Below are 23,192 nucleotides of genomic sequence, written 5' to 3'. Positions count from 1 at the left end.
GGAACATAAAGGAGAACAGGGACCAAGGCTGGGTGAGCAGCAGGGAAAAAAGAACGGTTGAGATGACACAGGGCCTTGTTGACCATGGAAAACACTTTGAATTTTGTTCAAAGGGCAATGGGAGATCAAAGAAGAGTTTTAATCAGGGAAATAGTGTAATCTGATTTGCGCTTTAAAGAGATAATTCTGGTCGCTGTGTGGAGAAGTGAGTGTAGGGAGTGGGCAAGACTCAGGAATGAGGGAGAGAGAACGGTGGCCTGGACCACGATAATGGTAGGGTAGTGGATTTTACATTTGGGAATGAGAAAGAAAATACTTGAGGTGAAACTGTTTTTTTTTAAAAATAAAAATAAAAATTTTGAAATTTAATTACAATGTAAAAAAATAAAAGACAAATGAATTTTATTTATTTATTTATTTATTTTTAGAGCAAGTCTTGCTGTCACCCAGGCTGGAGTACAGTGGTGTGATCTCGGCTCACTGCAACCTCTGCCTCCAGGGTTCAAGCAATTCTCCTGCCTCAGTCTCCCTAGTAGCTGGGATTACAGGCGCCCACCATCATGCTTGGCTAATTTTTGTATTTTTAGTAGAGACAGAGTTTCGCCATGTTGGCCAGGCTAGTCTCGAACTCTTGACCTCATGTAATCCACCTGCCTTGGCCTCCCAAAGTGCTGGGATTACAGGCGTGAGCCACTGCACCCAGCAGAATGAATTTTTAAAAAAATAATGAAAATACTTGCTGATGAATGGCATGTGAATGGTGAAGGGAACAAACTCCTAGGTTTCTAGCTTGAACAACTGGGTAGAGGGTGGTACCACGTATTAACAGAGACTGGAGGAGAAGCAAAATGCTCATGAGATAACCAACTATATCACACTAAGAAGAAAAAAAAAAGTGGACCCCAGTTGTTTATTCAAGGGGAAGCTAGGAATTAAAGGCCTGAAGCTGCTACTCTGGTGAAAATAAAGTGTTTAGGGGTTATGATAGAGAATAAAGTGCAAGAATCTGAAAGGCTGCCTTAGGAAACAGGGGTTCCACTTACTTCATGTGGCCATCACTGCCAAACTGGAACCAATGTGTGGAAGACAGACATAGGAAAGGAATTCAGTCTGACGTAAGAAAGGGCTGTCTCATGGTCAGAGTGAAATGAGCTGCCTTGGGAGTGGGAGAGGGTGACTTTTCTGTCATTGGAAGTGTTAAAGAAAAAAACAGATGACCCCTTGTCTACAGGGTTAGAGAGAGAATTCAGTAATTGAATAGGGAAAATGCTACATAAAATCCTCCTAAACTCTGGAATTCTGTGGTTTAAAGATAAAATCTTAATTAATCTAACCTTTAGGACTGGAGTTTCTCCAACAGGGCAGAACTCCCTTGGTATGTCCTACCCCTCAGAAGGCAAATGAGAACAACGTTAGCTAATTTTAGTCACTATAAAGTGACTCCTAGTTCATTTCTAAGTGTCAAACAAGATGTTGAAAGGCTTTTTGGTGTAAGTGAAAGGCATAAGCTATGGAATTGGATATCACATATCTGCAATTGATTAGCGCTGTGTCCTCTGGCAAATTATTTAAATCCTCTGAATCTCAGTTTATTTCTTTGAAATACGGGGAAAGCAATGCCTTCCTCAAGATGTTTACTGTGAGGACCAACGCCTTGTGCCTGATACATTCAATTAAGAATAATAATGAGGCTGGGTACAGTGGCTGACGCCTGTAATCCCAGCACTTTGGGAGGCCGAGGTGGGCAGATCACCTGAGGTTGGGAGATCGAGACCAGACTGGCCAACATGGTGAAACCCCGTCTCTACTAAAAATACAAAAATTAGCCGGGCATGGTGGCGGGCGCCTGTAATCCCAGCTACTTGAGAGGCTGAGGCAGTAGAATCACTTGAACCTGGGAGGCAGAGGTTGCAGTGAGCCAAGATCGCGCCACCGCATTCCAGCCTGGGCGAGAAGAGAGAAACTCCATCTCAAAAAAAAAAAAAAAAAAGAAGAAGAAAAATAGCTAACATCTATTACTACAGATCCATAACTATATGCTAGGCATGTACTATGTGCATTTTAAAAAATTCAATCCTTACAACAACCCAGAAAGTAGCCACTATTATTGTTCCGTTATAAAAACCAGAAAATTGATTTCTAAAGGTAAAGTAACTTATCCAAGAATCATATAATTAGTAATTGCCCAAATTAGGAAAAACCAAATTCAACAAAGTTGAAACAAAAAGATAAAGAAAACCATATTTAGATAAGTAGAAAAAAAGTTACCTACTGTCGAATTAACAAACAATTCAATTCACCAACTAGTCATTTAGTAAATATTTATTAAACATATAAATAAATAACTGAATGAATGAATGATTCCAAAGAACATTTATTGAGTTCCTGCCAGGCACAACATCAAGAAACTAGGGTTACAGAAAATGTACATCAATTTAATTGAGAGTTTGCCATTAACACCACAATCTTCAAACTGCAAATAAACTGCCAACTTAACAACACTTAGTCCATGATAAAAAGTCCTAAGAAATGCCATTCTCAGCTAAGCGCTCATGACTCACGACTGTAGTCCCAGCACATTAGGATGCCAAGGCGGGCAGATACCTTGAGCTCAGGAGTTCAAGACCAGCCTGGGCAACATGGCAAAATCCCATCTCTACAAAAAATACAAAAATTAGTCAGGTGTGGTGGCGTGTGTCTGTGGTCCCAGCACTTGGGAGGCTGAGGTGGGAGGATCACTTAAGCCTGGAATGTTGAGGCTTCAGTGAGCCGAGATCATGCCACTGTACTCCAGCCTGGGGAAGTCAAAATTCTTAGGGGAGAGCTCCGAGCAGTAGGCAGAGAAACAAGAGCACACAACAATGGAAGCTGAGGAAGGAGGCAGTCTCAAAGAAAAGATGAGTAAGACTTCCAAAGGAAGCAGAAATCTAAAAGAATAAAGGCTGAAAAAGTGGCCGACTTAATAAGTAGGAGTTTGTCAAAGGACTTCTCTGGAACTGTGGGGAAATAAACCAAGTTTCAAAGGGCAACTGGATGAATGGGTTAAACAGGAAGATGAGGCACTCTTTTAAGAAGTTTAGCAATAAAAGGAGGGAAAGGGAAAGAAAAGTAAGTAGTCTGATGAGGAGAAGCAGCAAGGCTGTTATAAAGAGTATAAGGTAAGGAGCAAGAGCCAAAAGAAAAGGAAAAGCTGAAGACAGAAGATAGATGCAGAAGATGCAGGAAAGAAACAGGATGACCAGACCCCAGCACGTCAAGAGGGGATAGCTACCCTTGAGAAAGAAGTCACCTTCTGCTCTAAGACAGAAATGAAAGAAAAGAGATTTTGACAAATGGACATGGTGAAAAGTTACTCTGAATCAAGCCTGAATACAGTACAGAGAGTGATCAAATTGAATAACATCATTTTGAACTTAAAATAATATTGATTTTTTTGAATCGCTCATAACTTGGTATTGAAAATGACAACCACCATTTTGGATATAAGTTCTATACACTTAAAAATCAGTATCCTTTTTTTCTGGACAGGAAGTAGGATTTATTGGTCGGCAGTAGGAGGGAGCAGCACAGTGGAAGCCCTCATGAAAGCAGGGCATACCACTGGCCCAGAGGAATGTATTTGACCCCACAGCCATCTGGGATGAGCCACTTCTCATCCCAGAGCCACCATGTCTTCAAATTCATCTGCCCTGGTCAGGTGCAGTGACTTACGCCTTTATTCTCAGTACTTTGGGAGGCCGAGATGGGTGAATGACTTGAGGCCAGGAGTTCGAGACCACCGTGGCCAGCATGGTGAAACCCCGTCTCTACCAAAAAAATACAAAAATTAGCTGGGCATGGTGGCAGGTGCCTGTAGTCCCAGCTACTCGGGAGCCTGAGGCAGGAGGATTGCTTGAACCTGGGAAGTGGAGGTTGCAGTGAGCTGAGATCACACCACTGTACTCTAGCCTGAGAGACAGAGTGAAACTCTGTCTCAAAAAAAAAAAAAAAAAAATCATCTGCATCGAACTTCATAAAGCCCCACTTCTTTCAGATGTCGATCTTCTGGTGGCCAAGGAACTTGAACTTGGCCCTGCGGCGGGCCTCAATCACATGCTCCTGGTTCTGTAGCCTGGTGTGCATAGACATGATGACTTGGCCAGTATGAACCCTGGCCAAGGCTCCTTGAGGCTTTCCAAAGGCACCTCCACTGTTTGGAGCCTACACTGGGGACAGTACAAGGTCAGAGACATAAACATACATTAGAAAGGCCTGTCTCCAAGGTCCCTTAGAACAACCCATACAAGAAACAGGCTGCATACACTACCAAGGAAGCTGCTGTTTGCAGCTATTGCACACCAGGCCCCAAGGAGGAAAGGAACTCAGAAGGCTTAATTGGCCGCAGAAAAATCAGTCTTATAGAGATGTTGGTTATGTTCTGTTTCTTAATCTGGGTACTGGTTACCCTAATGTGTTCAGTTTGTGAACTTCATTAAGCTTTTTTTTTTTTTTTTTTTTAAAAAAAGGTTTTTATAAACTCTTTAACTTTAAAACATTTAAAAAAAAAATTTTTAACCTAGGCAGGGTGAGGTGGCTCATGGCTATAATCCCAGCACTTTGGGAGGCTGAGCTGGGTAGATTTCGCTTCAGGCCAGGAGTGTGAGACCAGCGTGGTCAACATGGTAAAACTCTGTTTCTAGTAAAAATACAAAAATTAGCCAGGTGTGGTGGCACATGCCTGTAATCCCAGCTACTCAGGAGGCTGAGGCAGGAGAATCGCTTGAACCTGGGAGGCGGAGGTGCAGGGAGCACTGCACTCCAGCCTGGGCAAGAGAGTAAGGCTCTGTCTCAAAAAAAGAAAAATATTTTCTTGGTATTTTTAGTAGAGACAGAGTTTTTAACTTAGAATCACCACTCCTCTCCTATTTGTTCAGTTTTTAAAAGAGTAACTCAAGAAAATTATATATTCCTTCAGACAGGGAACATTCCTTACCATTCTTTTAGAGCCCCATAGCACTAAATCAGACTAGATATACAATAGGTATCTAACAAATATACGTTGATGTGATTGGAAGAAGGCTAACACCAAATGTCCATACTCAAAACAAATCTAGGCCAGGTGCAGTGGCTCATGCCTATAATCCTAGCACTTTGGGAGGCCAAGGTGGGTAGATTGCCTGAGCTAAGGAGTTCAAGACCATCCTGGGCAACACGGTGAAACACCGTCTCTACAAAAAAAAAAAAATACAAAAAATTAGCCGGGCGTGGCAGAGCACACCTGTAATCCCAACTACTTGGGAGGCTGAGGCAGGAGAATTGCTTGAACCCAGGAGGCGGAAGTTGCAGTGAGCCAAGATCGCACCATTGCACTCCAGCCTGGGTGATAGAGCAAGACTCCATCTCCAAAAAAAAAACAAAAACAAAAAAACCCACAAATCTTTCTCTAGGAAATGGCACCTTCATGACTGCAAAATCTGGCAGCTCCCTAATTTTAGCCAGTGATTCCACTTAGCATCACTAATGATCTGGACAAACTGACATTATGTGCCTCCTTTTGTGATGAAATGGGAAACATACAACCTCAGCTTTAGAATTCTTGCCCAAAATATTTAACCTGTATATAATCATGCAGAAATAATTATACAAATTCAGATTATGAGATATTGTTAAGAAAACAGACCTGGAATCTTAAAAATATCATAAAACACAAATAAGGGGGGAGACTCCTATAGATTTAAAGAGACAAAAGAGGCATAACAACTAAATTTAATGTGTAACCTTGTTTGGATCCTGGATTAAAAACAAACCGACAGTTATAATGATTAACATTATAACATTAACATTATTATTAACAGTATTTGGACAACAGGGGTATGACAGATTGCAAACATGGCTGTGATTGTTCATGCCCCTGTATCCACGCCCTTGAGCAATATGACTTTGCAGTTATTTCCATCAAGAGGAGCGTGTGACTTGCTTTGACCAAAAGATTGTGGAAGTGATGCTGTGCCAATTCCAAGCCTAGGCCTAAAAACGCTTTGCACTCTTCCACTCTCTTAGAGCCTGCCCATAAGCATGGAAACAAGCCTGTTCTAGATTGCTGGAGGATGAGAGACCCCTCTGGAGCAAAGAAAAGCCATCCAAACCGAGGCCGACTTAGACCAGCCAGCTCCTCGTCAGGCCAGCAGCTGACTCCAGAGGTATAAAGGAGCCCAGATGATCAGCTGAGCCTAACCCACATTAGAAGAACCACCTAACTGGTCCATGGAATTATGAGCACTAATAAACTGTGGTTGTGTTAAGCCACTAAGTTTTGACATGATTTGTTTATCAGCTAGCTGATCAAAGGCAAAATGTAAATATGGACTCTATATTAGATGACATTATGGAATCACTTAAATTTCTAAGGCATGATAATGGTATTATGGCTATGAAGAAGAATATCCCCCTTACACTTAGGAGAATATCCCCCTTACACTGATATATATTAGAGATAAAGGATCATGATATCTGCCCTACTCCCTAGTGTAAATATACATTTCTAAAGAAAGATAAATCAAATGTGGCAAAATGTTAGCAATTAGTAAACCTAAGTAAAGGGTTTTTTGGTTGTCCTTTGTACTAATACGTTTGTTTTAGATTTTTCAAAATAAAAAATTAGATAGAAAAAAAACACACACCCCTATTTACCCTGTAACACAGCAAGCTACCATGCAGTGAACAGATTATTTCCATCCTCCACCCCCTGCCCCTTTTTACTGGAGGCAGCACTACTGCTGCTGAAGGGGGAGGGGAGCAGGTATAAAGTGCAGTAAACCAGGGTTATATTATGATATAGTTAAATGAAAGACTCATTAGGAAACTAAGAAATGTTTAAAGGGAGGTGTGTTAACAGCAAGCAGCCACTGAGGTTTTCTTCTGATATAATCAGAAAAAAAATTTGTGTAGGGTTGGATGGGACTTGAAAAGAACAAAGCTTTGGCAAGGAACATGGGCAGGTCTTTGAATTATTTTGTGCTGGAAAACAAATATTCCTGTGTTTCTCTATTTTAAGAGATTTCTCAAACGCCTGCAAATGAGAAGGGTATCTTGTATTCATCTCTACCCCCTGAAAATCCCTAAAGAATCCTACTACTATAACCTAAATCTGTTTATTCACAACCTCATGAAAGCCTTCTTTATTTAATTTGGATTTTTCCCTCAAGTCATATACAGCAATTATTAATGCTGTATATTGACTTATGTGAACAAACCCAGAGGCCTAGGTTCAAAAGATATGGCTTTCTGAACTAAAATCTAAGAACTTCAGCTTTATTATGCCATATAGAAAAATTCTTAGAGTGAATGGCAAACAAAGCCCATTCTCTCTATAAAAAACAGTAACCCAGGTAGGAAGTTTGTTTGTTTGTTTGTTTTTTAGAACTATCTCTACAAATCTGTTCAAAGATCTTTGGCTTCAAAAAAGTCCAGTAGAGCTATCCCATGTATTATCATTGTCAGATGAGAAAAACATTCAACTTATATAAGAAAGGGAAGAAAATACTGCCAGGTACTGTACATTTAATGAGTTGGTTGTTCTTGTTCATCAGAACTGAAAAATTAATGCAGCAAAGGCATCATTTGGCTCAAAGCCAAATCCATGCCTCATTTTTCTTATAGAATTCCTTGATTCGCTAGCCCACAAACCCCAGGATGCTTCAGAATATAGTTTGAAACTACAGCTTTAAATTAAAATGGCTGTGCAAAAGGAAGGTACCACATACAGAGAGAATCTTCCAGTTGTCTCTACAAACTTTATCAGATTCAGAGAAACCAAGCAGGCTATCAGGTCTTCAAGGAATCTTTGATGTTCAAAGAGAATTCTACTGTACACATTAATTCTCAAAAATGGTCAGGGGCACTGTAAAAACAGCAGCAGGGCAATAGGCTCTCCTAGCCCAAATCTGCACATTAGCCTACCTCATGAAAGGACTAGCCATCAGCAGATCTAGACATGGTCTAATACAGACACTGAATTCCCATTCACTCATCACCAGAAGTGTCAACTGTTTAAAGAAGGGTGGATTCATTAACTCATTTATTCATTTATTCTGTAATCATTTTTTTTTTTTTATAGAGACAAGGTCTCGCTTTGTCACCCAGCCTCCCAAGCAACTGAAACTACAGGCATCCACCACTGTGCCCATATATATATATTTTTTCCCTAGAGATAGGATCTTGCCATTGTGCCCAAGCTGGTCTCGAACTCCTGGGCTAAAACGACCCTCCTGCCTTGACCTCCCAAAGTGCTGGGATTACAGGCATGAGCTACCACACCCAGCTCTGTAAACATGTATTGAACAAGTTTTATATGCCAAGCCCAGAGTAGAAAAACACAGCCGAAAAGGGCATGCCCACTGTCCACCAGGAAGTCACAAACTAATGGAGAAGCACAATCCAAGCACTTAGTCAAACTGCAATAAAGAGCTTTGCCATGGTTAAACACTTGAGCCTAGATCCTGACTCTACCACTTAATTGGCTTGGTGGCTTTGGACAAAATTGACTTAACCTCTCCAAGTTTTGTTTCCTCAGCTATAAAATGGGTACCTGTTACATTGAGTTACTATCAGACCTGAGATTATGTATATGACTATACATATTATAGTAACTTTAGGTAAATGTTGGCTAGAATTATTAATCTTTATTATTATCTGAGTGGTTATACTAGGTATCTATTTGTATCTAAAATCCACCCTGAGATTCTAATAATTAGCTGTGTGACCCAGAGTAAGTAATTTAAAATCTCTGGGCTTCAGACTCTTCATCTGTTAAATGAGAGGTTATAGCTAAGTGATCCTAAAATCCCTTCAAGCTCTGGAATATTAAAAGGATCTATGATTGATCTTATACGGTTTCATATGTGTCTCAATGACACTGCTCAGATAAACTGATGAAACAAAGCAACTGCCAAGTAAATCACCTTTCTTCAGTAGTTGTCTGAATCTTTCATTTTACTTCCTTTAACCTCATTACTTACTCAGGCATATATGGCATATGCATAAGTAACAGTCCCCAAAGAAAGAAACAAGTAACTGGGGGAAGCCAGACCCCGATCTGTCCCATTCCTTTAGATTGGGCAGATGCTTCCAAAACAACAGTGAGGGGGCGGGGGTGTGTGCAATGAATGAATGAAGTATCCTATCTCACTGCGGGAGAAGTGCCTTGCTGTGCTTCCACAGTACCTACTGCTTGTCTCTGTATGCCACATTCCACATGGCCATCTCATCTGCCTGCACAGACTAAGCTGACTGAGACTAAAACTCTGTCGTATCAAATTGTGCATCCTTAATCCCAAACACAGTCCTGGAAAGTGATAGGCACCCAGTGTCTTAAAATTAACTACGATTCATACTTTCCTCGGGACCAAAGCTATACATATGCAAGGTGACTGGACACTCTAAGGTGTGGGCCTGACCTCTAGGGACCCTTTTCTAAGTGTCACCACTTAGAAAAAGGGCTGGGAGGGGGGCGGTATTTCACATTTTGGCTTTCAGTTTCCTCACTGGTAAAATGAGGGGAATCTATTAGATCAGGGGTTAGCAAACTATGGCTCATGGGCCAAATCCAGCCTATATCTCTACCCCCAGCTTAGAATTATCTTTACTACTTTTTTTAAGAGACAGGGTCTCACTCTATTGCCCAGGCTTCAGTGCAGTGGCGTGATCATAGCTCACTGCACCCCTGAACTCCTGGGTTCAAGCCATCTCCCACCTTAGTCTCCCGAGTAGCTACAACTACAGGTGTATACCACCATATCCAGCTAATTTATTTGTATTTTGTAGAGATGGGGGTCTCACTTTGTTGCCCAAGCTGGTCTCAAACTCCTGGCTTCAAGTGATCCTCCCCACTCGGCCTGCCAAAGTGCTAGGTTTACAACTGTGAGTCACAGCACCCAGACCATTTTTACATTTTTTAATGATTGTAAAAACAAAGAATAATATGCATCAGAGACCATATGTGGCCCCCAAAGCCTAATATATTTACTTTCTGGCCCTTTTAATAGAAAAAGCTTGCTGCCTCTGGATTAGATTATCTCTAAAGTCCCTTTAAACCCTGACATTTTAGCATTCTAATTCTGCTGGGTTTCCTTGAATTGTCTGATTCCGGCTCTTCACGCAGAGCAGTACCAAGTCTGAAACAATACCAAAGGCACAACAGGAACTCAACTGTGATTTGCTAACTGAATAAATGAATTCTGCAGCAGCAACCCTAAGAACTAACTCCTCTACCAAGGGGGCAAGTGGGTCAATGTGTATCAAGTGACTGCCTAATAAATGCCCCCAGAGTGGACGCCACAGTGAGAGGGACAATCCACTCTATTGGCCTTTTGGATGACAGTGGCACCTGGAAGGGCCTGGAGCTCAGATAACCAGGATTAAAACTCACCTTGTTCCACCAAATAAAAAATACATGGAGCCATCCCCTGAATAAACCCCTTGGGCAAATTATAAAGCTATGTCGAAATAGCTATCAGAAACACAGATCATCTAAACTGATAATCTTAACAGTCATGGACCCAAGAGAATAAATTCCATCCACAATAAGGCATATAGAATAATTTAGCTCACAACATTATTTCTTTTTCCCTCTATTGTTGTTAAAAATACATGAACCAAAACAAGGAATTCAAACAATTATGTCAGGGCAACAAGCCAAGGAAAGTCTTGAATATATGATCCTATTAACACTAATGCAAGATAGAGCAAGGTAAAAGAAAAAATAAAGCTCCCTGCCTCGACTCTTGACTACACATACTTTCCCAAAATAAACAGCCAGCAATTATTCTTTTAATGTTCCTCCTCTATTCACCCATAAATCACTGCTATGTAGAAACCTCTTGCTGATTTCAAAGGATGTTTTTTTTTTTCTTTCAGTCTTCCTCTTTTTGATTGCTAACAATGAGTTCTAAAAAGGGCTGAGGGTGCTTTTCCACCATCCCTCAGTAGAGCATCTCCATTCACAAGTACAATACACTCCAACCACACACTTCGTCGTCATACTGTTACTTATAAATCACAAAGTTGATCTAGAGATTCTGCCTTTTCTCCTTTCCTCTAAAGAAGCAACTTGGGGCTGGGCATGCTGGCTCATACCTGTAATCCCAACACTTTGGGTGATAAGAGGATGGATGGCTTGAGGCCAGGAGTTTGAGATTGGCCTGAGCAACATAGCAAGACTCTGTCTCTACAAAAAATAAAATGATGCCCACTTCTCTCCACAAGGCCCCGTATGCCCAAAAATGACATGGAGTCACAAATCTCACCCCCTCCCCAGGCACCCTGCTCTAGACATACTGGCCTAGAAGGTTTAAAAAAAAAAATCCCACCTCTAATCCCAGCACTTAGAGGCTGAGGCAGAAGGATTGCTTAAGTCCAGGAGTTCGAGACCAGCCTGGCAACATAGTGAGATCCTTAAAAAGTAAGACATTAGCCAAATGTGGTGGCACATGCCTGCAGTCCCAGCTACCCAGGAGGCTGAGGTGGGAGAATCACTTGAGCCCAGGAAGTCAAGGCTGCAGTGAGCCGTGATAATACCACTGCACTCAGCCTGGGCAACAGTGACACCCTGTTTCAAAAAAAAAAAAAAAAAAAATCCTGAATATCATAATGTTCATTTCCAAGCTCTTTATAAACCAGAAGAGAGACGAACACTTAAAATCTGAATTCTTTCCCTAACTCAATAGGTAAGCTTTTTCTTTTTCCAATAGTCAGAGGACACAGACAAACATTGGTCCCTCTGCTGCCCTTTCTATGAACCTCAAAAAAAATCTCTTTACTTCCCAACCTTGTGGTTGTCTTCGCACGTTTTCTAGCCAATCAAAATGAGTTTAATTTTAGCCTGCATCCTTGTTTGAGAGGTAACGAGCCTGCACTAGGTTCATGCTGTCTGAGCTCTGCGACCTCTAAGGAAAGGTCCTGTCACAGCTGCTCGCTGATTCCAGGCCCAAACAGCCTCACCCACCGTCTCTCCAAATCCCATTGCTGTAAGTCCTGCTGCTGTGCCCCAGCATGTCCCTGAGTGGCTGCACTCCACCCTTCTTAGATGCTCTGCCCTTCTCCCTGCTGGAGCATGTGATCTGGAGCATCCACTCAAGCTCGAAAAAGAACCACATGGTTAAAAAGAATCTTTTTAAAGTAGGTAGATAATTAATGTAAAGAAGGGCAGACTGCCTCTACAATAAGATAAATCTGATATCGCCTTGTTTTGTCTCTATAAAAGTCCTTGTAAACTATTTATTAATGTTTGCAAAAAGATGCCGGGTGTGGTGGCTCATGCCTGTAATCCCACCACTTTGGGAGGCCAAGGCAGGCGGATCACGAGGTAAAGAGACTGGCATCATCCTGGCTAACATGGTGAAATCCTGGCCTCTGCATTAAAAATACAGAAATTAGTTGCGTCAGCGGGCGCGGCGAGCGAGAATTGCTTGAACCCGAGTACGGAGGCCATATGGTTTCTCGAAGATCACCATCGCACTCCAGCCCGGCCCACAGCTGAGATCGATGACGCGAGAGACCAACATGCAGCCCGGTTTTGAGGGTGGGAGCGGTAAAGTTTTATTATTTGTTTGAGCTGAGTTTTTGAGATAGGGGTCTACTTGTTGCCTTAGTTAGCAGTGGTGGATCACAGCTCACTATAGCCTCAACCTCCTGGGCTCAAGCAATCTTCTCATTTCAGCCTCCCAGGTAGCTGGGACTACAAGGTATATGTTACCATGCCTGGTTAATTTTTTTTTTTTAATTCTTTGTAGAGACAGGGTCTCACTATGTTGCCCAGGCTGGAACATGTACTTTTTGAAGGTAAAGTTCAATAGAAAATTTGAGGTGATTCAAATAGGCTTTGGAAAACATCTTGGCCAACTTATTGATTATTATCAGGCATCTTTGGAAATAACTACACATTAATTATCCAAAGAGACTATTACTCTTTTAATAGTGTACAATCATTTTAACAGTAAGAATAAGAATGGTACAACTATTCTCACTCCTCAAAGTAGAATTGGCCATTCCCCTTCCTTTTGGGGCCCACAGTACCCTATATAGATTTTAATAATGGGGCCAGGCATGGTGGCTCATGCCTATAATCCTAATGCTTTGGGAGGCTACGGTGGGAGGATCACTTGAGCCTAAGAGTTTGAGACCAGCCTGAGCAACATAGAGAAACTTCGTCTCTACCAAAAATAAAAAATTAAAATTAGCTGGGCATGGTGGTACATGCCTGTAGCCTCAGTTACTTGGGAGGCTGAGGACTGCTTGAGCCTGGGAGTTTGAGGCTGCCCTAAGCCATGATTGAGCCACTGCACTCCAACCTGGGCAACAGAGTGAGACCATGTCTTAAAAAGAAAAAAAAAAAAGACTTTAATAACAGGACCTGGACCACTTTATTTACTTATTTATTTGCATGATTGTCTCTTAACACCCCGCTGCCCTTACTACCCACACTATAAGAACCTTGAGGTTCTATAAGAACCATCAAATTCCTTCTTGAGCCCTAGTATTTGTTTAACAGACTGTCTGACACACAAGTACTTCATAACAACAGGATGATGGAAAAGGAGGAGAGGGGAGAGGCAGTAAGAGTTTGAGAAGGCAGAAGCTGAATTTGTTTTATTCATTGTTACCTGGCCTGCAAGTATTGTTTAAATGGACTGAAAAAACTAAATGAGCAGTAGTACCAAGGCATGAAATTATAGAGCTTTGTTTTAAAGTGATAAATATGATCTTTCATCAATTCTAAAAATACTTTTTCTTACATTTCTGACAGGCTGGAAACTAGGATGCATTTTATAATGGCATCTTAGCATTTTGTGATATTATTAGGAACCTCATTTTCGTTTTCTCAGTGGTACATAAAATAGTTGTACATGTTAGAAATGATGGTGACATAGATTCCATGAAATGCAATCATTTGTTGTGGCTGTGGTAATAAGGGTTGGAAAGAGGACTATAAAATTGAGCTAAATTTTCCACAAGAGTAGAAACTAAAGGAGAGGTTGAGCCTTTTTAGTGGATGGCAAATAGGGTGACTTTAAAAAAAAAAAAAAAAAAGATAGGCCAGGCGCGGTGGCTTACGCCTGTAATCCCAGCACTTTGGAAGGCCGAGGCAGGCGGATTGCCTGAGCTCAGGAGTTCGAGACCAGCCTGGGCAACACGGTGAAACCTTATCTCTATTAAAGTACAAAAAATTAGCTGGGCGTAGTGGTATGCGCCTGTAGTCCCAGCTACTTGGGAGGCTGAGGCAGGAGAATTGCTTGAACCCGGGAGGCAGAGGTTGCAGTGAGCCGAGATCGCACCACTATAATAGCCTGGGCAACAGAGCGAGACTCTGTCTCAAAAAAAAAAAAAGAAAAAAAAAAAGATAAGGTTTCGCCCTGTCACCCAGGCAGGACTGCAGTAGCATGAACACGGTTCACCGCAGCCTTGAACTCCTGGGCTCAAGGGATCCTCCCACCTCAGCCTCCTGAATAGCTGGGACTATAAGCACATCACCACAGCTGTCTAATTTTTATTTTTGGTAGAGACAGGGTCTCACTATGTTGCCCAGGCTGTTCTCAGACTCCTAGGCTCAAGCCATCCTCCCACCTCAGCCTCCTAAAGTGCTGGGATTACAGGTGTGAGCCACCACACCTGGCCAAATGGGGCAACTCTTTATCTCACGGTGATTCACCTTCACTTCACTAGCAGCAGCCCAAGAGGGGCTCCCAGTGGCCACAGCTATACAAAATCACCCTGCTCTTCTGACCACTGCTGATTGATCTAGGGGTGGTCATAGGATCCAAACTGGTCCAATCATTACTGATTGAGATTTTTTTTACTGGAAGCCAGTGTGAGTGTGGGTCAGTCCTCTCTGGTGGTAACCACAGTAAGATTTAGTGTTCTGGAACAATCCATGGCCATGCTCCTTGCGATGTAGGAGAGAAGCAAAGGCAAGGGACGAAATCTTAACAGCTTTTGAGTCCCTGTGTGGTTCAAACTAGCTAGGTGCTCACCGAACCCATTTTGTTTTCTTCCTGGGCAAACAGGCCTTTCTCAGCTGTTATTGGGTCACAACTAAATTATGGGATCACAAACTAAATTATAATCGATACATTGAGGACAGAAATGACATAAGCCACTTTCAGACCTGGCCCATGGAATCCTTCCATGTGAGATCCTTCTTCCATCTCCTTCTCTGTCTGCAGGTTAAAAGGAGGAAAGCTCTAAGAACAGAGGAATCACAAGATGGAAGGAGGCTGGGTGCCTGAAACATTAAAGGCAGCCTAGCCAGGAATAACCATGTTGAACTGCTGTACACACAAGAAATAAACTTCGTTTGTATTGAGCCACTGAAATTTGGGGGCTGGTAGGGAAGTTACCTGCTCTAAAACCTCCTGGTTCCGGCTGTACCTGTTCTTTTCATGGTTACATAAAATACGTCAGTATCCTTCCCACAAATTCCCTCTTTACCCCAGTTAGAGTTGGGTTGCTTCCGTCCATAACTTAAAGAGTTCTAACACAGCCAGGAAGAAGGAAGAGCTATCATTTGAAGTGGCAAGAAGGTGGAAGTAAGCAATGATCCCTAAGTGTCTAGGGAACACCTAGAAAATTTGTCAGAACAGGGTAATAATTCCAACAAACTGATGACAGTCCACAAAGACCCTTTTCACTTTCCAAGGGCTTCTAGCTTTAAACTCATAAAGCACTTACAGTAAAAATAAATAAATAAATAAAAAATACCCTCTTCCCCACTCTCTCTTCATTCTCAGAAGCATGTAGGAAGTTGTAATAGCCCTGAAGTAGGGCTTACCTACTAAGATACCTTCAGGAGTTCTCAACCATCCAGAATTCTAGCAAGTGAGATATACCTCATTTATCATACATAGCCAGCTCTGCTGTCCCAGAATTTATTGGAAAATGAATCACACATAGCTCTAAGAACTCAAATAATTACTCTGGGGTAAACAGTTCTGGGTATGAGTGTACAACCCTGGCTCGAGTTTTCAAAGATAAATATTCAACAATCACCAAAGCTTCTGGTAGCATTTACAATACCATAAATGAGATTACAAAAATAAACAGGAGAATGATGCCACGAATGCCTCCTTGAGCAATAATCAGGTTTGCCAGGAACTGGAGACCAGTGATGACAGAGCAGGCCTCCTGCTCAATTTCCAGAAACATTTCTCTTTGAGCCAAATTTAGTCTTTAAGAACAAGCTCTGGCATCTGTAAAACACGCTACAGGCTTGTTATAAAGCCCATTTATACTATATATTGAGTTATGTGACTCAGAACAGCAGCATGAAGCTGGGATTGTCATCAGTTCTTCATTTTTAGCAATAAAAACAGGCTCAAACAGATCAAGTGCTCACAGCCCCAGGATTTGTGACTTCAGCCAAGACTTGAGCTCTGACCTCGGATCCTCTATCCATTTAACTATAGTCCAAACTATGGAATACCAGGGAAGAGAAATGGCCTGGCTAGAGGAGACTTTTCCCCACTGCCGTAATTCATCAACCCATGTTGGAAGCTAGTTTTCCATGTTGCGTGCAGCCATGTGTGGGAACTTAACAGCAAGGGCTAAAGGGCCTGAGAGAGATGTCTGGCCTACCTCCAAAGCCAGCTGGGAAAACATTCCCTGACAAGACACTGTGCCCACAGGGGACCTTGAGAGAAGGAGGAGTCTGAGGCAGAAGATTAGAAGTGCTGAGCCTTCCATGTGATCCTGTCATAATCTTATAGTTCAAGGTCTCTAAGAACCAGGTGACAAAGTCTCTCAGAGCTGCAAAGATAGAATCTGGAGCAAATAAGCTGAAGTTTTCCTTTGTTGGGGAGGGAGAGGGGATCCACTACAAACCTAGCTGACCTCAGTCAGCATTCTCTCAGATGATTTTTATGAGCCACTTCTAAAAGACAGACTGCCAAGATCAAACACGCACACATTGCCTGGGAAAAGAGAAAGTGGGGTGCAAGGCAGTATTAATATATTAATGTTTTAGTAAAAAAACGTTTATCCCTGGGAGCTGGTGATCTACCACCTCAGAGGGAAGACACAGGGAATGGGAGCTGTCCTTCAGTGTGTCAGAAAAGTTGAAGAGCTGGCCTCCCCTAACTATCATGAATTCCCTAGGCTCCACAGATGAAAGGGAGGCGTCTATGCCCTGTACCCTGGTGTGGCTCTTCCAGAAACAGAAAGTCTAGTGTTTTGAAGGAGCACGAAGCAGAGGAAGGAGTCTTAAACCACTGCTTAGTCTCCTCCCAGCTGTGACCTTAAGCAAGTCACAACCTCTTTGAGCCTCAGCTTTTGTAGTTATAAAGCAAGGATAAGAACACCTGCATTACAGGATTGTGGGGAGGATCAAATAAAATTATAAATGCAAAGGGTATAGCACAGCTGCTCAATTAATGGTTAGTGCCTAACTTTTGCCCCTCAACCTCCACTTCAATTTCTTAGTATTGAAATTGTATATTTAGTAATTCTAATCCTTAGTAACTCAGCGGTACTTAGTAATTTTGAGAAAATCACATATATTACCCAGTGTCTTGGCAATTTCACTTGCTTTTTTGAAGCATAACCATCTGTGACTTTAGTTGTGAGCATCTCCAATAACTCTGGACCCTTGAGTCTCTTACTAATCTGCTCTGTGCTTCCCAAATTCCTTCAAAAAAAAAAAAAAAATCTAACCCACAGGTCCCTTTTTAACCTTATAATCTTTCTCTAATCTGGAAGAGATTCTAAACCTTACAGATATTTGGCATATTGCTGGGCACTTAACTGTCATATGTGACTAAATTTTCCACAAGACTTAAAATAGAAAGTTTGCCAAAGCTCTCACGACTTTAATAAATACGTGACTAAGTGTTATGGTTCATGCCTGTAATCCCGGCACTTTAGGAGGCCAAGGTGAGCAGATCACTTGAGGTCAGGAGTCTGAGATCAGCATGGCCAACATGATGAAACCCCAACTCTACTAAAAATATGAAAGTTAGCCAGGAGTGGTGGCGTATGCCTGTAATCCCAGCTACTCAGGAGGTTGAGGCAGGAGAAACGCTTGAACCTGGGAGGCGGAGGTTGCAGTGAGCCGAGACTATTCCACTGCACTCCAGCCTGGGTGACAGACAGAGGGAGACTCTGTAAATAAATAAATAAATAAATAAATAAATAAATAAATAACATGCTTATGACCATATGGACAACAGGAAGGATGAGGTTCTTGTGGTCTTCTTCATTATCTTCCTGGAGTCATTTCTTCTTAACATCCTCTCATCCTAGACAGGGTCAGGTGCCCCTCCTCTATGCTCCAATAGTTGTCTGTATGTACACTGCCAGCATTATGACCATACTGTATGATAATCATCTCTTTTACATCTCTTTCATTAGCCTATAATCTCCTTATAGTCAAAAACAGTGTGCTGCCGAATCTTGATGGCTACTACCCATGAGCACGGTACCTGGTATAGAATAGATATAAAATTAATGTTTGATGAATGAACAAATTAGGTTTTTAGATCTGGGAGAAACTTTAGAAATAACCTGGTCTAATACAAGCCTTCATTTCACAGACAAGAAAGCTGAGCCTGTCCCTGGTCATCTAGGTGGCTAGGAAAAACAACATTGACAACAACAAAAAAGAAAGTTGAGGCCACGCACGGTGGCACACATCTGTAGTCCTAGTTACTGGAGAGGCCAAGGAGGAAGCATCACTTGAGCCCAAGAGTTTGAGACCAGCCTGGGCAATAGAATGAGACCCTGTGTCTACAAAAAAAAAAAAAAAAAAAATACAAAAATCAGCCAGATGTGGTGGTGTGCACCTGTAGTCCCAGCTACTCAGAAGGCTGAGGTGGGCAGATTGATTGAGCATGGGAGGTTAAGGCTGCAGTGAGTCGTGATCATGCCACTGCACTCCAGCCTGGGCAACAGGATGAGACCTTGTCTCAAAAACAAAAAATAAAAAAGAAAGAAAGAAAAAGAAAAGAAAGCTGAGCCTCAGAAATGTAAGGTACCCTCAAAAGCAGCAACAAGATGGCAAGTAGTAGCAGCCAGGTGCCATTTTGACTGTAGTTCAAAAGCAGACATCACTTGGCACTCACCCCCAAGGAGAAGCACGTGGCTTAGTGGACAGAGCATGGGCTCTACAGGAAAAGTCTTGCTCCTGCCACCTACCCGTCATGTGATTTTGGACAGGTTACTTCCCCTCTCTGAGTCACAATTTCTGCATCTGCATCTGTTAAATGGAGCTAATAGCTCCAGAGTTGTTAGGGTTATTAAATCTGCCAACATATATAAAGTGCCTAGCATAGTACCTGGCACTATGTAAATGTTTACTGAATGAATCATGAATGAGTACCTGTCCAGCACACCACAACTTCATGAACCTGGTTTAGACTTTGCTTTTAGGTCTCTGACCACAGCAAGGATGGCTAGGACACCCACAATTATAGAACCATGAACTTGGAGATTTGTTCCTTGCAAGGACCAGACTTTAAAGCATGTCTATAACTTCGCTCACTGTTCCCTTCCCCTGAGTTGCCCTTCTCACCTTCCTCATTGACACACAAATTTTATCCATCTTCTGTTGCACAGCCAGATCTACCCTGTCTTGGAGGCCATTTCTAACACTTACTACTTCTCAGTCCTTCCTGTCTCACTGATCACTTTCTACCAAGTAGTAAAGGAGTGCTATGATTTGAATGGTTTGTGTCCCTTTCAAAATTCATGTTGAAACTTAATCCCCAATGCATCTGTATTTAGAGGTGGGGACTTTAGGAGGTAATTAGGCCATGAGGGCTTCATCCTCATGAAGGGATTAGCACCTTATAAAAAGGGCTTGAAAGGGTGAGTTGTCCTTCTGTCCCTTCCAGTATGTGACCACACAGCAGTCATGCCCTTTGGAGGGTGCAGGAACAAGGCATCATCCAAAGGGCACAAGAGTAGAAAAGCAGAGGGTAGCCTTCAGCAGACACCAAGCCTGCTGGTGCCTGGATCTTGGACTTTCCAGCCTCCAGAACTGTGAGAAATAAATTTCTGTTGTTTACAAATTACTCAGTTTCACGTATTTTGTTATAGCAGCACAAATGGACTAAGACATAAGGTGTATCTGTTTGGTTTTTTAAATTGGGGTAAGATATACATAACATAAAATTTACCATCTTAACAATTTCTAAGTATACAGTTCAATAGCGTGAAGTATATTCACATTGATGTGCAACCAATCTATAGAACTTTTTCATCTTGTAAAACTGAAACTCTACACCCACTAAACAGCTTCCCACTTCTTTCCTGCCCCCAGCCCCTGGTAGCCACCGTTCTACTTTCTGTTCCTTTGTGTCTGACTACTCTAAATATCTCATATAATTGAAATCATACAATGTATTTTTTTTGTGACTGGCTTTTATTTCACTTAGCATAACATCTTCAAGGTCATCCATGTTGCAGCATGTGTCACAACTTCCTTCCTTTTTAAAGCTGAGGAATATTCCACTGTATGTAAATACCACACTTCGCTTATCCATTCATCCTTCAATGGGCACTTGGGGTGCTTCCATCTTTTGGCTATGGTGAATAATGCTGCTAGGTGAACACCTTAATCATAAAGATGTGTTTCAACCATCTCTATAGTTCTCAAGGTGCCTGACATGTGATGGGCTCTCAATAAATACTTATCAAGTAAAAAAGGGCTCAGTTTTAAAGATTATAAGGTGAAAAAATGAATCATCTTCCACATAAAATTGCAAATTGTCCAGCAGAAAAATCACACAGCACAGGCTCTTCAGTAAGACAGTCTTGATTTCTGGTCCTGGATCTGCCTCTTAGCTAGTCATATGATCTTAGGCTTCCTACTTCAGTTTTCAGAGATTCAGTTTTCTCATGTGATTTTTGCCAAAATTAAATGATATAACATGTTAGCATAGTGCTTGGCAGGTCATAAACTAAAAAAAAGTTTGCCAATATTATTATTATAAAGTTACAGAATGAAAGTAACTTACTATACTTGCATTTTGCTTCCTGACCATAATTTTAAAAGCAAAAAGCATGCAGAATTCTAAGACCAAACAATTTGTGACAGGTAATAGTCAAAACAGGACAGTTCCACAGCAGTAACAGTAAGTACAGATTTGTATCACTGAATTTGGAATCTTGAGTTATACAGCCATAGCTCCTCCAGAAGGTAGACATTTTGTGACTTCGAAGGGACAGGCTTAAATGTTACACTAAGGATCTTCTTACTCAGCAAAATAGTCCTTCTGATATCTCAGAAATGTTTTAAAATCCGGATCACTTGAGGGTTTTTGTTTTTTTTTTAGTGCTAAATCTATTTTGAATTTAATCATTCAAATTTTGAGGCCGTTAGCAAAAAGATGAAAAATAGATATTTATTACTATTTCAGACAGAAGTATATATTTTAATCTCTCTCAAAAGAAATTGAGCTCTCTACGCCACTTCCAATTCCTGTAGGACATGAATTCCTTTTCAGGTTGCTACCTAAATTTTCCAGGCCAGAAACATTCTTTCCAATGTTAGCTCTTAGAAAGCAAAGTTCTTGAGTTTTGGAAGGAAAAGCTTATTCAAGTTTCTTTTGTCTGCCAAAACAATTAACATTTAACATGGCTAACTAAAATAGCTCTCTGCAACAAAATCAGAAACTGGGTGTTGGGTTGAGGGAGAGGAAAGGGAAGAAAAGGTCAGAGATAGTTGCCCAAATGCTAGTACTGGCCCCAAAATAGCCCAGATGGAAAGTGACCATTACCTCTAGCTTTCCTAGGACAATCACAGCTTCACACAAATTTAACACTACACTGAGATGATTTGTTAAGTGGATAACTAAATGTGATTTGATGTGTGGACTTTTAGAAACTTTGTAATTAAATGAATTTATGAATAAGAGAGAAAAGTATTCGTCAGACCACGAATTCCAATTGTGGATTCAGAACAATACTGTCACCATATGCCACAGGCCAATTTTAATTTGGCTCCCACATGATGGCTAAGAGCTAATGTTGGCTTTGCCCATCCCACAATGCCAGCCTGTACTGGGAATCACACCAGGTGACAGGCACCATGCTGAGACCTGAGCCTTGTTTTACCCTTGCAGCAAACCTTGTGCTCTAAGTATTGGCATCTCCCCTCTCACCATCTTTACCTCTTTATTTTTAATTAATTTCAGACTTAACAAAAAGCTTCAAGAAAACTACTAATTACCCTTCACCCAGATTACTCAAATGTTAATGCTTTACATTTTCTTTATCATTCTTTATCATTACATTATCTTTATCATTCTCCCTCCGTGTATGGACATTTCTTTACCCCGAAATACTTAGTATTTCCAAGAAAACAAGGACAGTCCTTGTGTTTCCATGGTATAATTATCAAAATCAGGAAATTAAAATTCATCCTATACTATTATCTAATCTCAATCCTTATTCAAACTTCACCAATTGACCAAATAACAGCCTTTATGGCAAACAAATAAAAATAAAATTTTTCTGAGATTCAATCCAGGATCATATGTTGCATTTAGTTTTTAATGTGTTTTTAGTCACTTTAAATCTAGAACCATTCCTCAGTCTTTGTTTTTCATGACCTTTACCTTTTTGAAAAATACAGAAAAAAAAAAATTATGTAGAATGTTTCTCAATTTGGGTTTATCAGATATTTCCTTAGCTATTTCTGATTAGATCAGGTTCTGTATTTTTGGCAGGAATGCCACACAAGTGACAATGTGAACTTCTCAGATGTTGATTTGTCCCATCACTGGTGTAAACTTGGATCACTTAAAGTGCTGTCTGCCATGTTTCTCCACTGTGAAGTTACTATTTTCCTTGTAACTTGTAATTTCCTTGTAACTATTTTCCTTGTAATAAGTACCTTGTGAAGAAACATTTTGAGACTAGACATCCCCTATCATAGTTGAAGAACCTAAGTCTCAGAGTAGTTATGACTTGCCCAAGATCATGCAGCATGAAAATGCCATAACACAAATTTAAACTCCAGTTTGTAGGCTCCCACACTTGGGCTCTTTTTAAAGCATCCCTCTGTCTCCTGACCAGCCACCAATGGCTAAAGCAGCCTTCTCTAATGTCTTTTTGAGACAGTTTCACTCTGTTGCCCAGGTTGGAGTGCAATGGCACGATCTTGGCTCACTGCAACCTCTGCCTTCCAGGCTCAAGTGATCCTCCTGCCTTAGCCTCCCAAGTAG

At 41.3% G+C, this 23,192-nt stretch overlaps 1 protein-coding gene and 1 non-coding gene across 6 annotated transcripts in view; both read right to left on the bottom strand.

The window, feature by feature from the left end:
- The window catches only part of RAB30 (RAB30, member RAS oncogene family), a 98,016-nt gene that overhangs the window by 61,560 nt on the left and 13,264 nt on the right, over positions 1–23,192 (bottom strand). The window lies entirely within an intron of this gene.
- On the bottom strand, positions 4,250–4,384 carry LOC116269888. Its single transcript, XR_004177698.1, has one exon. It is a non-coding gene; the product is annotated as a small nucleolar RNA SNORA70 (small nucleolar RNA).

The sequence above is a fragment of the Papio anubis genome, chromosome 12 (assembly GCF_008728515.1).
Source record: "Papio anubis isolate 15944 chromosome 12, Panubis1.0, whole genome shotgun sequence".
NCBI lineage: Eukaryota > Metazoa > Chordata > Mammalia > Primates > Cercopithecidae > Papio > Papio anubis.
Note: the sequence above shows the minus strand (reverse complement) of the source record. Positions and strands in the feature narration are given on the sequence as shown.